Raw genomic sequence first — 11,847 nt, forward strand, 5'->3', positions numbered from 1 at the left:
GGCCTCTGTGACTCAGTCGGTTAGCGCACTAGCGCAGCGTAATTACCCAGAAGCCTCTCACCAATGCGGTCGCTGTGAGTTCAAGTCCAGCTCATGCTGGCTTCCTCTCCGGCCGTAAGTGGGAAGGTCTGCCAGCAACCTGCGAATGGTCATGGGTTCCCTCGGGCTGTGTCCGGTTTCCTCCCACCATAATGCTGGCCGCCGTCGTATAAGTGAAGTATTCTTGAACGCGGCGTAAAACACCAATCAAATAAATAAATAAATTAAAATTACTAGGCTTAAACTTATTATTGCTATCAACCCAACCTTAGCATTGCATTTGCACGCAACCTGAAGAGGTATTACACAAATTACTTTACTGAGCATGTATACTGAAATGTCTTTCTTTCTTTACACTCCTTAAAGTGTATAGCATTCGAGTTTTTGAGCTATTTGAATAATATCGCAAAGCCTCGCGATAACTGTTTTGTGTTAATACATTTTGTATTTTCCCCTTTTTAAATCCCGCATTATCCAGCCTATCGACACCCTGATACCCTTTTTATTTCAGTGCTCGGATTTAAAACGCACGCCTCTCGGTATTAAACCTCTGTCTGATAAAATTTTAGATTGTGTAGGCGTATGCCTAGAGTCCAAAGGAAATTGTACCGTTGGGAGTTACCAACTAAGGCTCACAAAGCGTTAAAACACATAGAGGCTCAATAAACAAAAAGTTAAACAGTTGTTTGATCTTTTGTCCGTATTTCCATTTTATACTGCGTTGCTATTAGCTCACAAGTTCTCGGAAGTACTGCATGCTTATGGTTATTGAGGTCATGAGATATGTAGGGGTCAGACGGGACAAAATACTACGTGTTCCCGCAAAGAATTTGTACACTGTATCCAGGCGACCCCATTTTCTGCTGTGGCGCGTGGCTAAGTAAGGTACGAGCACAATTCACCACGTGCTCGTATGTTCTTACATGCACATATCTAGGTAAGTAAGTATAAAGAGACTCCGGGGACAGTAATATAACGGCATTTGGCGTGCGCGCAGGTGTCGTGTGTGTAGACAGTACAGGTATATGAAGGCCGGAGGCATGCAGGTGGAGTGGCTAACTAAGAAAGACTAGGTTAGGTAAGTACATCTATCTGTTTATAATCAATTATCCAAATTATCCTGACACCGGTAAACATCAACTGCAGCTTATCGTTACAAATAGTACGTAATTTTTATCTTTAGCTTTTTTCTTCTTGTTCCGCTGCATCATTGCTTATAGTGATGCAAGTACGACCACATTGTTACCAAATGACAGAATGAATTAAATAAAGAGTATTAAATGCCCTACCGGAATTGAAATCTAAGTGACATTTACCGATCATTTTGTTTTCATGCGTAAACAATGTGTTAATTTATAGTTCAAACATATCAACATCCCCACCTTCCAAAGAGAGAGAGAGAGAGATGAATAAAAGTGTTCGATGAATAAAAGTTTTTCGATGCCATTGAATGAAACGCATTGACTCTAATGGGAGAATTACACTTAACGCTTATGGGCTCGGTTGCACGAAGCGGTCTGAACGTTACGTTCATTTAACTACTACGGCAACCAGTACTATAGGCATAACGTCAACATGGTAGTTACGAGCTCGTAACGTTGAGAGAGTTTTGTGAAACTGGGCCCTGCACTTTCTTTTTCACTAAATTTCAGACTATTGTACAATAAGAGTTCACAACAACCTGAACAAATAATGTGCCTATTAAGAGGATGAATTACACTGTGTTTTATGACCATGGCCTATCACCATATAAGGAGCATGTTAAGTTTGTTTTACTTCCCTCATCATGCTGGCCGCCGTCGTATAAGTCAAATATTCTTGAGTCCGGCGTAAAACAACAATAAAATAAAACATTAAATAAATTTAACTTTCTGTAATAGGTTGCAGGTTTCATAATGTAAAAAGTAGTCGTTCCACGCAATTCCAGTGGAGCAAACTATCTCCTAATCTACACATATGTAAAGGTTTGTGCGCCGTCTTAACCAATGAAAATGAAGCCTTGTATATCTGAACTGGCTCTAAGTGAAATATGTATGGATGTGACGTGGTCTATTCTATAGCTCTTGCGCGAAACACGACACGATGCCCTCTTGTATTCGGGGTGTCGAGTTGAAAGTATAATTTATGTTTTGTGTGTTGTTTATCAGTAGTGGACTTTAATACTCTGGACTCTGTGGTACAGATGTCTCCAGGGTAGTGCGTGAGCGAGAATAGCTTGGGTCGTTCTTGCTTATTCTTAATTTGATGGCACGCTAAGCCACATCGCACCCGCGTGTGTTTAAGTAAAAGATATATACGATTAAAAGTCACCGAGCTGTTGAACTTCGACACGTGGTTTATCCAAACAGCCTCAACAAGGAACAAAAGTAGCAATTATATGTATTTACCATCACACCGCTGGGTGCAAAAAATATGAATTTTTATATGTGATATTTGTCTGACTCATGCGCATGCCCAACTTGACCCAAATATCCTGTAGGTTGGCCAATCGGACTGAGACGCTTAAATAATTCCTTGACAGGTCTGTTATAAGACTTTCTAGGCCTATACTCTCGAGGTGACAAAAATTAATTTATTTCATGCGTGCAATTATTTATGGAGCTGGGCGCCTCCATGGCCGAGGTGGTTAGCGTGCCTTCACGGTGCGATGATCCAGGAGCCTCTCACAATGCGGTGGCTGTGAGTTCAAGTCGAACTTATGCTGGATTCCTCTCAGGCCATAAGTGGGAAGGTCTGTCAGCACGCGGATGCCCGTAGGTTTCCCCCCGGGCTCTACCCGGTAATGCTCGAATAAGTGTAATCCTCTTGAGCACGGCTGATACACAAGTCAAATATATAAATAAATGAATTTATGCAGCTGTGTGTCTCTGAAAATCGCGATCGAATTTGTTCATCTCCTCTCTTGCATGGATTTAGGCCCTGTTTCACCGGTTACGTGTGACCATTTGTCAGCTACCACACTGTCGTCGCAGCTCTGGTGTCACTCTCTGTACTGTACATCTTAATTTCATTATTAATGCCGATGCCTGTTCGCCTATTGGATAAATCATAGCAGATTCTGGGTGGACATCTCTCACACACCCTGTTTTACATTACAAAGTTATGTACAGTACTCATGATACGTGTGATGAGATGAGAGCCAGACTTGAAAACGTAATACGTGTGATGATAACAAGACTTGAAAACGTGATAGGTGTGATGAGAACGAGACTTGAAAACGTGTATTTTTAGATGACGTTCTGAAGACGCCCTTTTTATGTGTTTTCACTTTTATTTATCTTTTGTTTCGTTCTTCAAACGTTTTAAGTGAGAACTTTTCCGTTATATGACAGCGATCAGATTAATGGGCGGTTTCTAACACACATTTTCGTTTATCCTCAATTTGTTGACACGGTAAGCAACATCTCACTCGCGTGCATGTATGCGAGTAAAACATATATACGATTACAAATCTCCGGAGCGTTGACCTCCGACACGAAGTTTATCCAAATAGCCTTAAAATCAAGAGGGAGTAGGTCAAGATCATTATAATAATCAACAAACCGGCGCTGTAACCATCTGAGCCAACGAGGTGGCTGCCAAACGTGACTGTTATATATTACCTGCGCATGTTAAACAAATTGTATGATATTAACTCCTGGGCATGAATATGCAACAACTATTCTATTCTGTTCGATATTATTCTGTTATATTGTATTCTATTCTGTTCGATATTATTCTGTCATATTGTATTCTATTCTGTTCTGTTCTTTATTCATATAGCTTTATTCACCTTTGACCTGCCAGTTACGCAAAGCAAGACACTGAATAATAGGGTAGCCCTGGTAATACTATAATATCCGTTATCCTTTCAGACAAACCACAACATTTGTACGTTATGTGTGTAGTTATATTTGCTCAGTTTTATTTGTTACAGAACCCAAGGCACTGGCTAACTCAGTGATTGATTGACTGATAGGCTGACATACCGCAGACAGCCATTTTCAAATTACGTCAAATAAATCCCTGGTAGCAGACCTAACCAATGGCGGGTTGCTTACTAAACTTGACTGATTTTCCAGCATCAGTTAGCGACCAGTTTGCTGTCACAGAGCAATGCCTCTGTCTTGTCTTGACCTTTTTGTCAGACATCTGCGAAAGAATATCGTGTCATGTTTGTCTAGTAGTTGGTGCGTCTAATTGCCGCTGTTTAATTAGCCTCACATTTGGGGCAAAATTAGCCAATACCTTTGCAGTATCATCACTGGGGCGTGACTACGTCTCCTGAATGTGACAGCTCCTTTTATTGACAAGATTTGTGTGTGGGCAGGGTGCGGGGGGTAGTGGTGGTGGGTAGAGGCGGGGGGGGGGGGGGATAAGGAGTTTGGGCGTGTGAATATAATCTTGCGCAACAAAATCCCGATATGTATATAGCGCTTGGGATCGCCGAGGCGTGGAAATAATGGCCTTCTCACCCGCCTTATCAGTGCAGGAGAGGAAAAATAGTCCCTCGATTCTGCACAGTGACTGTTCCGTGTTCGTGGGTCATGAACGACTGTTATTTGGTGTGCCAGGATTTCTCTGCCTGCTTAGTATTTCACTATGGATGGTAGCACGGCATGCTGTATTATTCTGTCGCATTCTAACCTCATTGGGTTACTGCTCTCATGTCACACAGTATTCTAAATTACATCAGGAAAAAAAATACTATTTGGTTATTTCGCAATGCTTTATTCTGTAATGTAGTATTCTGAAAACTGCCTATTTTCAATACAACTGGTACACAAACTCATCTAAAATGAGCGAGAGGGGAGGCGAGCTATGTGCACTATGTACATCAATGTACACTAAGGATAGGATAATTGGGATATTAAATCCCAGTTAAGTTTTGTCAGATGACTACTAATTGGCAATGACGCCACTTGAATGCATATTATAAATGACCACCAGTGTTCACTATTAGTAAACTCTTTATTCTCACTTGGAATAAAAAGCTAACTATGGTAAACGGATAAGAGACCGTTATTCAACGTTCACGTGTGACAATTGGCCAACTATCACACTGTCGTCGATATTCTGATGTCTCTCTCTATGCAGTATGTCTCTAATTGTATCGTCAAAGATGACAGATTGACAACGCAGTTACTTCTGGGCTTGGCAGGCAGGATAGCATGACACGAGGAGCACTGGTCACCCATGTGTTAGTGAAGAATGTTGATAAGCTGGGCTCCTCATTTGGTGTCTTTGGATTTGCGTTCCAGTGAGGCGGCATATTTAATATTTTGATCACTCAGAACGATTTCCATACCATACAAATTAGCGCGGTTATAATGGTTAAGACGTTCTTGTTTATTCTTTAGCGACGTTAATCTAAATATTGCTCTTTGCCCGGTTTCCTCCCTCCACAATGCTGGTTGCCGCCGTATAAGTGAAATATTCTTGAGTACGGCGTAAAACACCAATCAATAAATAAAATATATCAAAATTTGATATCCATGTTACCCCGGTCAAGTTATCTTACTAAGATTTAAAAGTAACTATTTAAAGCAAAGCAAACTTATCCCAAACAAGTAGATCAGACAAGCTATGGGATAATAGGCAAGACCATTTCAAAGAGGAGGTACAAAGATATAAACACTGCCCGAAACAATACACAAATTTATTCTAGTCCAATCAACTAGAACACACAAAGAAAAAATTTTCTAAATCATGATTCGAACCTGCTCTCATCTAGATGGAATGATGTACTGGACAAAGAGCAAGCAATGACATTATTACATTTTGTGTGTGTGTGTACATATTACCATACGTTTTCAGCATATCCGTCATACATGAATAGTATAAAACCACGCGAATGTAAGGTCGGTGAAATTTACTACACAAAATCTCAAAAACCCCTAAGTTTCTGATTCACTACAATCGTCAAATGTTGCACAAACTTTATTACCTTCCGAATCTGGACGGCGAAGAAGCTATAACAACAAAATCTCTATACACGTGACCTGTTTTAACGCAGATTCAAGTATGGGTGAAAAAAAAGTCGTGTTCGTACGTCGGTTGGTCATATGTATGAATGTATGTATCTTGTAGCTCAGTAAGTTAAATACGATCTACGTTTTGCTCAAATCACCTATGGACCCCCCCCCCCAAAAAAAAATATGACCGATGCAGGACCACTTTCTAGCGCGCATGAGCATTTATGAAATGCACTCTACGACCAAAACCCAAAAATAAGACTGACCTTAACTTCAAGAACAAAAATAACACCGTCCTCCGAGTCTTTTGCCCTAGCTAAAAATTACGGGCAATCTTTAATAATAAGTAAAGTGCGGTTACACATACGAGAGTTGTCCGATGGCGTTCCCTTATAAAGTACATACAAAACAGCTTGTCTTATCAATCAAAGATTTGACAGTAAGTCCACAGTCAATTTCCACCGCGTCATACAGAAAGTTAAAACGCATGCCTTAGCTGAGGGTGGGGCGGTTAGACTTCGAATGGAAGTCTCTCAGCCACATGTTTAGCATAGCCCACTCACCCCCTCCCCTCACCCCTCCCTCCCCTTATACAAATTTATCCACAGGCCACAAAGTCAAGCCAGAAAATAACATGATCAATTAAGGAGGTAATTTAGGCGGCACGAATTTCAACTCCCAGCTCAATTTGTTCCTGCCCGTCGGGCTCCTGGGACGGATTGCTTCGACCACCTGTGTTTAAGACCCACCGATAATAGTCTATTTAAGACTCCCACTGCACGCTTTGCGTTCCGTAGTGAGCTTTGGAATAAGCTTAGGGTCAAAGAACGAAGATTAATAATTCGTTGTATGTTTAACAGGACGTAACGAAAACTGCAATGCAAATTTGTCACCAAGTTTTGTGGTTTGATTACAGGCTATTCGTACAAGTTCATTAAAAGCGTCTCTCATTTTCTCGCGATATTGGATATCTATTTTTCAGTCTGGCAAGATTTCGAATATGCAGCAAGCAACAACAGACGTTTGTTCTGGAAATTACGGTTACATGATTTGTATTCACTTCCAGTAACTCGACCAAGTCATACCAAAGACTTAAAAAATGTCACTTATTTCTGCCGCGCTTGGCGTTCAGCGACGATGGTTAGAGCAAGGACACTGCAAGCCTCGTTGACCTGGTGTCAGTATATTATGACTGGGTGGCCGTTGGGTCTGGTGTGTTCAGTATGATACACTGCAGAGGGGGCAGCTCATTGTCGGCATGGACTCGCCTGGCCTGCCATAAGGGAAACAACTTTTACGCTGGTTATATGGCTAAAACATCGTTAAGTACAACATACAACCTCAAGTACATGTACATTTAGATACATTTTAAACTGTACAGCAATTTTAACGCCGTAAAAATTCTGTTGCCACGTGGTCTTGCTGAAACATCAATTTCACAAACACGAACTATGATTTTGTATATAGTGGTATATAGTATTCGAGATTTTGAATGCATAACTTAATCTGCTTTCAAAGGTGGCACATGTTCAAGAAAACAATGTACACCGTAGGTAAATTTCTGATGTACATGCAACAACAATGTGAAACAGCATACTGTAAACCCAGTAGCAGAGTTCAAACTTATGCCTATTGCATTGTTTCTGATGAATATATTCCAGCATGTACACATTCGTCGTCGTTGCTGGTACAAACAACCATGGCATTTAAAACATTGTTCAACACATTTGTGTGATATCCGTCTCAGAGAAGTATAATATCTCGTGACCAAATTGTGGACAAGTTTTTGTAATATGTATGGTATAAATTATTATCCCTTGGTGAACTCTGTCGCGGGTACAACACCTTTATCCTAGTTCCGATCTGACTGCAATAAAACCTTGTACTCTTAAGCTGTATTGCTTCTCGAATGTAAGTCAGTTGGGGTATTAAATTTCAGATATTTTAAAAATTCTCGCTAACGCATGACTGGGACATAAATTAGAATCAGACGAATACACCGTAGCTGGTTAAGCAAATAAATAATACCACAAAGTGTTCAAGTCACATTTTTTGGATGACGATTTACATATGCATGTGCATTGTCTCAGTCAGAATATAATAATCATCATGCAGTTGGATGGTATTTCTTCAAACAGTTGCTATCGGAAAGTCTTCCATAGAACATATAGCGAAGAAGTGTTCAAATTTCCAACAGTTGAATATGCAGACGACATTATAGTACTTACTCGGCCCAAACAGTCGTTTGAGACACCTGGGAGAGCGAACAATCTGTGTGATTTAACACAAAGAGCTTCTAACGGGTTTTCTCCAGTAAGCCCATTGTGTTACCCCTGCCCCCCTACCCCCCACCCACACCCGAAACGCACACATCTGCAAAACCGCCAAAGGTACATTGCTTCGGACCAGTCCGTCAAGGTTGACTGCACAGGGACGTGTGCTGAAACACCGTGAGCTCGCTATATTCCACTCTGGCCCCCAACCCTTCTACAACCCAAAGAAACCATTTGAGGAATTTGAAGCAACTGCCCACGTCATTACTGAATAGCGAGCAGTTGACCTGGAAGTTGCATGGCGCATGACTCGAGGTTTGTCCATCGGTGAGGATATGGATAAAATCAATTTGACATCTACATGAAATCCTGAATAACCTACTTTGGTTAAGTTTATTTCCTCGAGATCATTACGTTTGTTGTTTTCGGGAATACGACGTAAAATATCTAAGAAGGTGTTTATTTCATACTATAACATGGCTTCCGCAGGACATCGAATGACGAAAATTTCGCTGAAGAAAGAGAATTACAAGTACATCTAGTTCATAACAGTTTCTGAGCATTTAACCAGTGTGTTCAGGACAGGGAAGTAATGGCACCCCTGTTATCAGCTTATTGAACGGAGTCTGTGCCTATGGTCAAGGTTTCTAAACGCAGAACCAGTGGATTGCCTTAGTAATGAACAAGCTGAAAAACAATCGCCAATAGACAAGTCAATAGACGTGAAACGAAGCTGTTTCAAATACAAGGGCTCAATATTACAGCTGATGTCAAAAATGCTTTCTTTCTTGAATGGAAGCAACACTTTCCTAAATTTTGTATGACAGACAACGTATGATGTGACCAGCACACTAGGTGTTTACCAGGAGGTTTCGAGGTCAGCACGTGAGTATAGCTGTAGGGAAGTAATCCTTTATTTTAGGTACACTATGTTCAAATGTTGAGTATTGTTTTCAGGGTTATAATTAATATGTTACAGAAGGTATTCTATAAGGGTACTTTATACAAGTACATGAATCGGTACGGGAGGTCACTGAATCATTCCCTTGTTTTAACTTGTTAGTTAACCGTTTTGGTTGCTTTTAAAAACTAGGTTGCTGTTACATTGTTGAGTGACAGGAGTGACGTCAGTTCATTGACAATGGATATATGAGATGTGCATCAATACATGACCAACTCAGGCCTTGCCTTAGGAGCTTTCCTTCATGTTGTACACGGCTCTAAGTATATGTGATGTGGACCACACCGGATTTGAACTTGTATCTTCATGTCTCAGTAGGTCCCACCATAATGTTGGCCGCCGTCGTATAAGTGAAATATTCTTACGGCGTTGTACGGCGCAAAACACCAATGAAATAAATAAATAAATATTTTGGTAGCAGAATCCCTATGCACTGAACAAAAACGAAATACCAAATCGCGACTGATAATATATTTAGTCCATAACTGTTTAGCAATAAGTGAAGTTCAGCAGTCCATGGAGAAGTTTTCGTACGTGTAGCCTTATGTGTTGTGTTCAGCCCGGCTAGCGCTTAGCTTGTGTTGCAATGCATCAGTACCTTACCATTCGAACAGATGTCCATTACGATAGACATATACGCCGTCGTTAGAGTTGGCTGGCGAACAGAATTTAGAGCGCAATCTCCTGCCATTTAAGCAGCTTTGGGGGAGGGGGATGGGGGGGGGGGGCACCTAGATGCGTACACATGTCGCATGTAGGCTACAATTATACGTTCAAATCGCAAAGCATTTGGCAGAGCAAATAGCAACAATCGAAGCGTAACCGACATGACGGATTTATAAAATTCTTCACCTGAACAAAAAAAGTAACGGACTCAATTTTATCAGGGGGACACCTTATCCTTGTTTATTGCTTATAGAATCACGCGGGCTTCTCAAATATCAGTCAGTATGTATGCCTGCATTTGCTTTATTTGATTGTTTGCGGCACAAGATTTTTAGCTATATAAATATAATAAAAGCCTTCAGTGTTTTTTTTTTTCGAACCACACAAGTTTAGCTGTCCACTGCCGAATGCCTCGCTGATTATAATAAGTCAAGACGCTTTTCATGTAAGGTTTATTGAGACAAGGCTCACCAAAAACCTCGCGAACAGTGAGATAGCGTGTATATAGGCACACATTTCCTGTCCATGACGGGATTGCCTCAACACCTCCCCGTGCCCTAGCGAGTGAAAAACAAGCGCCTATAACCACTCAGCCGCGACCACCCACTTCCCCTTCCCAATGCAATATTAAGTACAAAAGAACCACAACAGGGAAAAAAGACTGTTTGTATACGGATGCACGTCGCATTTGCCAGTTAAATGGAGGATAGATGAATCTTGTGGAATGTCTGTGGAAAACATATGAATATATGATAAATTACAAGGTTTATTCTCCATGCCGCGTAAGGTTAACATATTGTGAAATGTGCAACAATTATTGAAACACATCCGCGAATAGCAGTGAATCAGTTAAACTACATTTCATCAGTTTGGGCGGTTTCTAATTGATTCCGCTTAACCAAGCCCGCAGACTGAGTAAGGGAACATTTTGTTTGACACAAGGTTAAGGCAGCCCTCACAATCCATCCATCCAGCCATCAATCCAGCCAGCCATCCATCCAGTCATCCGGCCATTCATCCACCCAGCCAGCTATTAATTCATCCAGCCATCAATCCAGCCAGCTATCCATCCAGCCATCCGACCATTCATCCACCCAGTCAGCCAGCTATTAATCCATCCAGCCATCAATCCAGCCAGCTATCCATCCAGCCATCCGACCACTCATCCACCCAGTCAGCCAGCTATTAATCCATTCAGCCACCAATCCAGCCAGCTATCCATCCAGCCATCCGGCCATTCATCCACCCAGCCAGCCAGCCAGCTATTAATCCACCCAGCCAGCCAGCCAGCTATTAATCCATCTAGCCATCAATCCAGCAAGCCATCCACTCAGCTATCCATCCAGCCATCCAGCCGACCAGCCATCCATCAATCCAAACAGGGTTGCTAGGTGATTTTCCATGCATAATCATATGCGTTAAGTTCTAGAACTCTACAAGAGGCCTACATGGTTAGATAGTTCGCTGGAATTTCAACAAAGGGTTTTCTGTTCAGCTATAACGGCATGTGAACCGTTAGGGCGAAACCCGCTTTATTGTAGATGGATATGTATATACTCTCCAGACACTAGAGTGAATGAGACCACTGGCATACTGTACCTTGCCAACAGACCGTATTCCCTCCCAGGCCCCAACTGAACGAGGGCAAGCAGGGGTATGGGCGGGTGAGGTTGGGAGGGAGAGAGGGGAAATGGACCGGTAAAATGCAACTTAAAGTGTGTGGAGGCATTCAACAGGCGTCAGGTGTATGAAAAAAGTTTCTTGTTTGCTAGACTCCGAATTGAGCCATTCGCTGTAGATATACAGAAGATATTGTCAAGGATAATAGGTTGCTTTCGGGGGCGTTTTGCTGAATGGCCTTGAATACGCTGCAAAATGAAATGGACTGTTGATTTCCACTGTTCTGTGAAACGAATGAAAAGTTAGTGTAAAAAGTTTTTCATGCATTTCCAAG

General features: G+C 41.5%; 1 protein-coding gene across 1 annotated transcript in view; it reads left to right on the forward strand.

Moving 5' to 3' along the window:
- Positions 1-1,102: 1,102 nt before the first annotated feature.
- The window catches only part of LOC135463090 (uncharacterized), a 34,245-nt gene continuing 23,500 nt past the window's right edge, over positions 1,103-11,847 (forward strand). Inside the window, exon 1 of the mRNA XM_064740409.1 lies at positions 1,103-1,117. The gene's annotated coding sequence lies outside the window, so the exon portion shown is untranslated. The remainder of the gene's footprint in view (positions 1,118-11,847) is intronic.

Source organism: Liolophura sinensis, chromosome 2, assembly GCF_032854445.1.
Source record: "Liolophura sinensis isolate JHLJ2023 chromosome 2, CUHK_Ljap_v2, whole genome shotgun sequence".
In the NCBI taxonomy this organism is placed as follows: domain Eukaryota; kingdom Metazoa; phylum Mollusca; class Polyplacophora; order Chitonida; family Chitonidae; genus Liolophura; species Liolophura sinensis.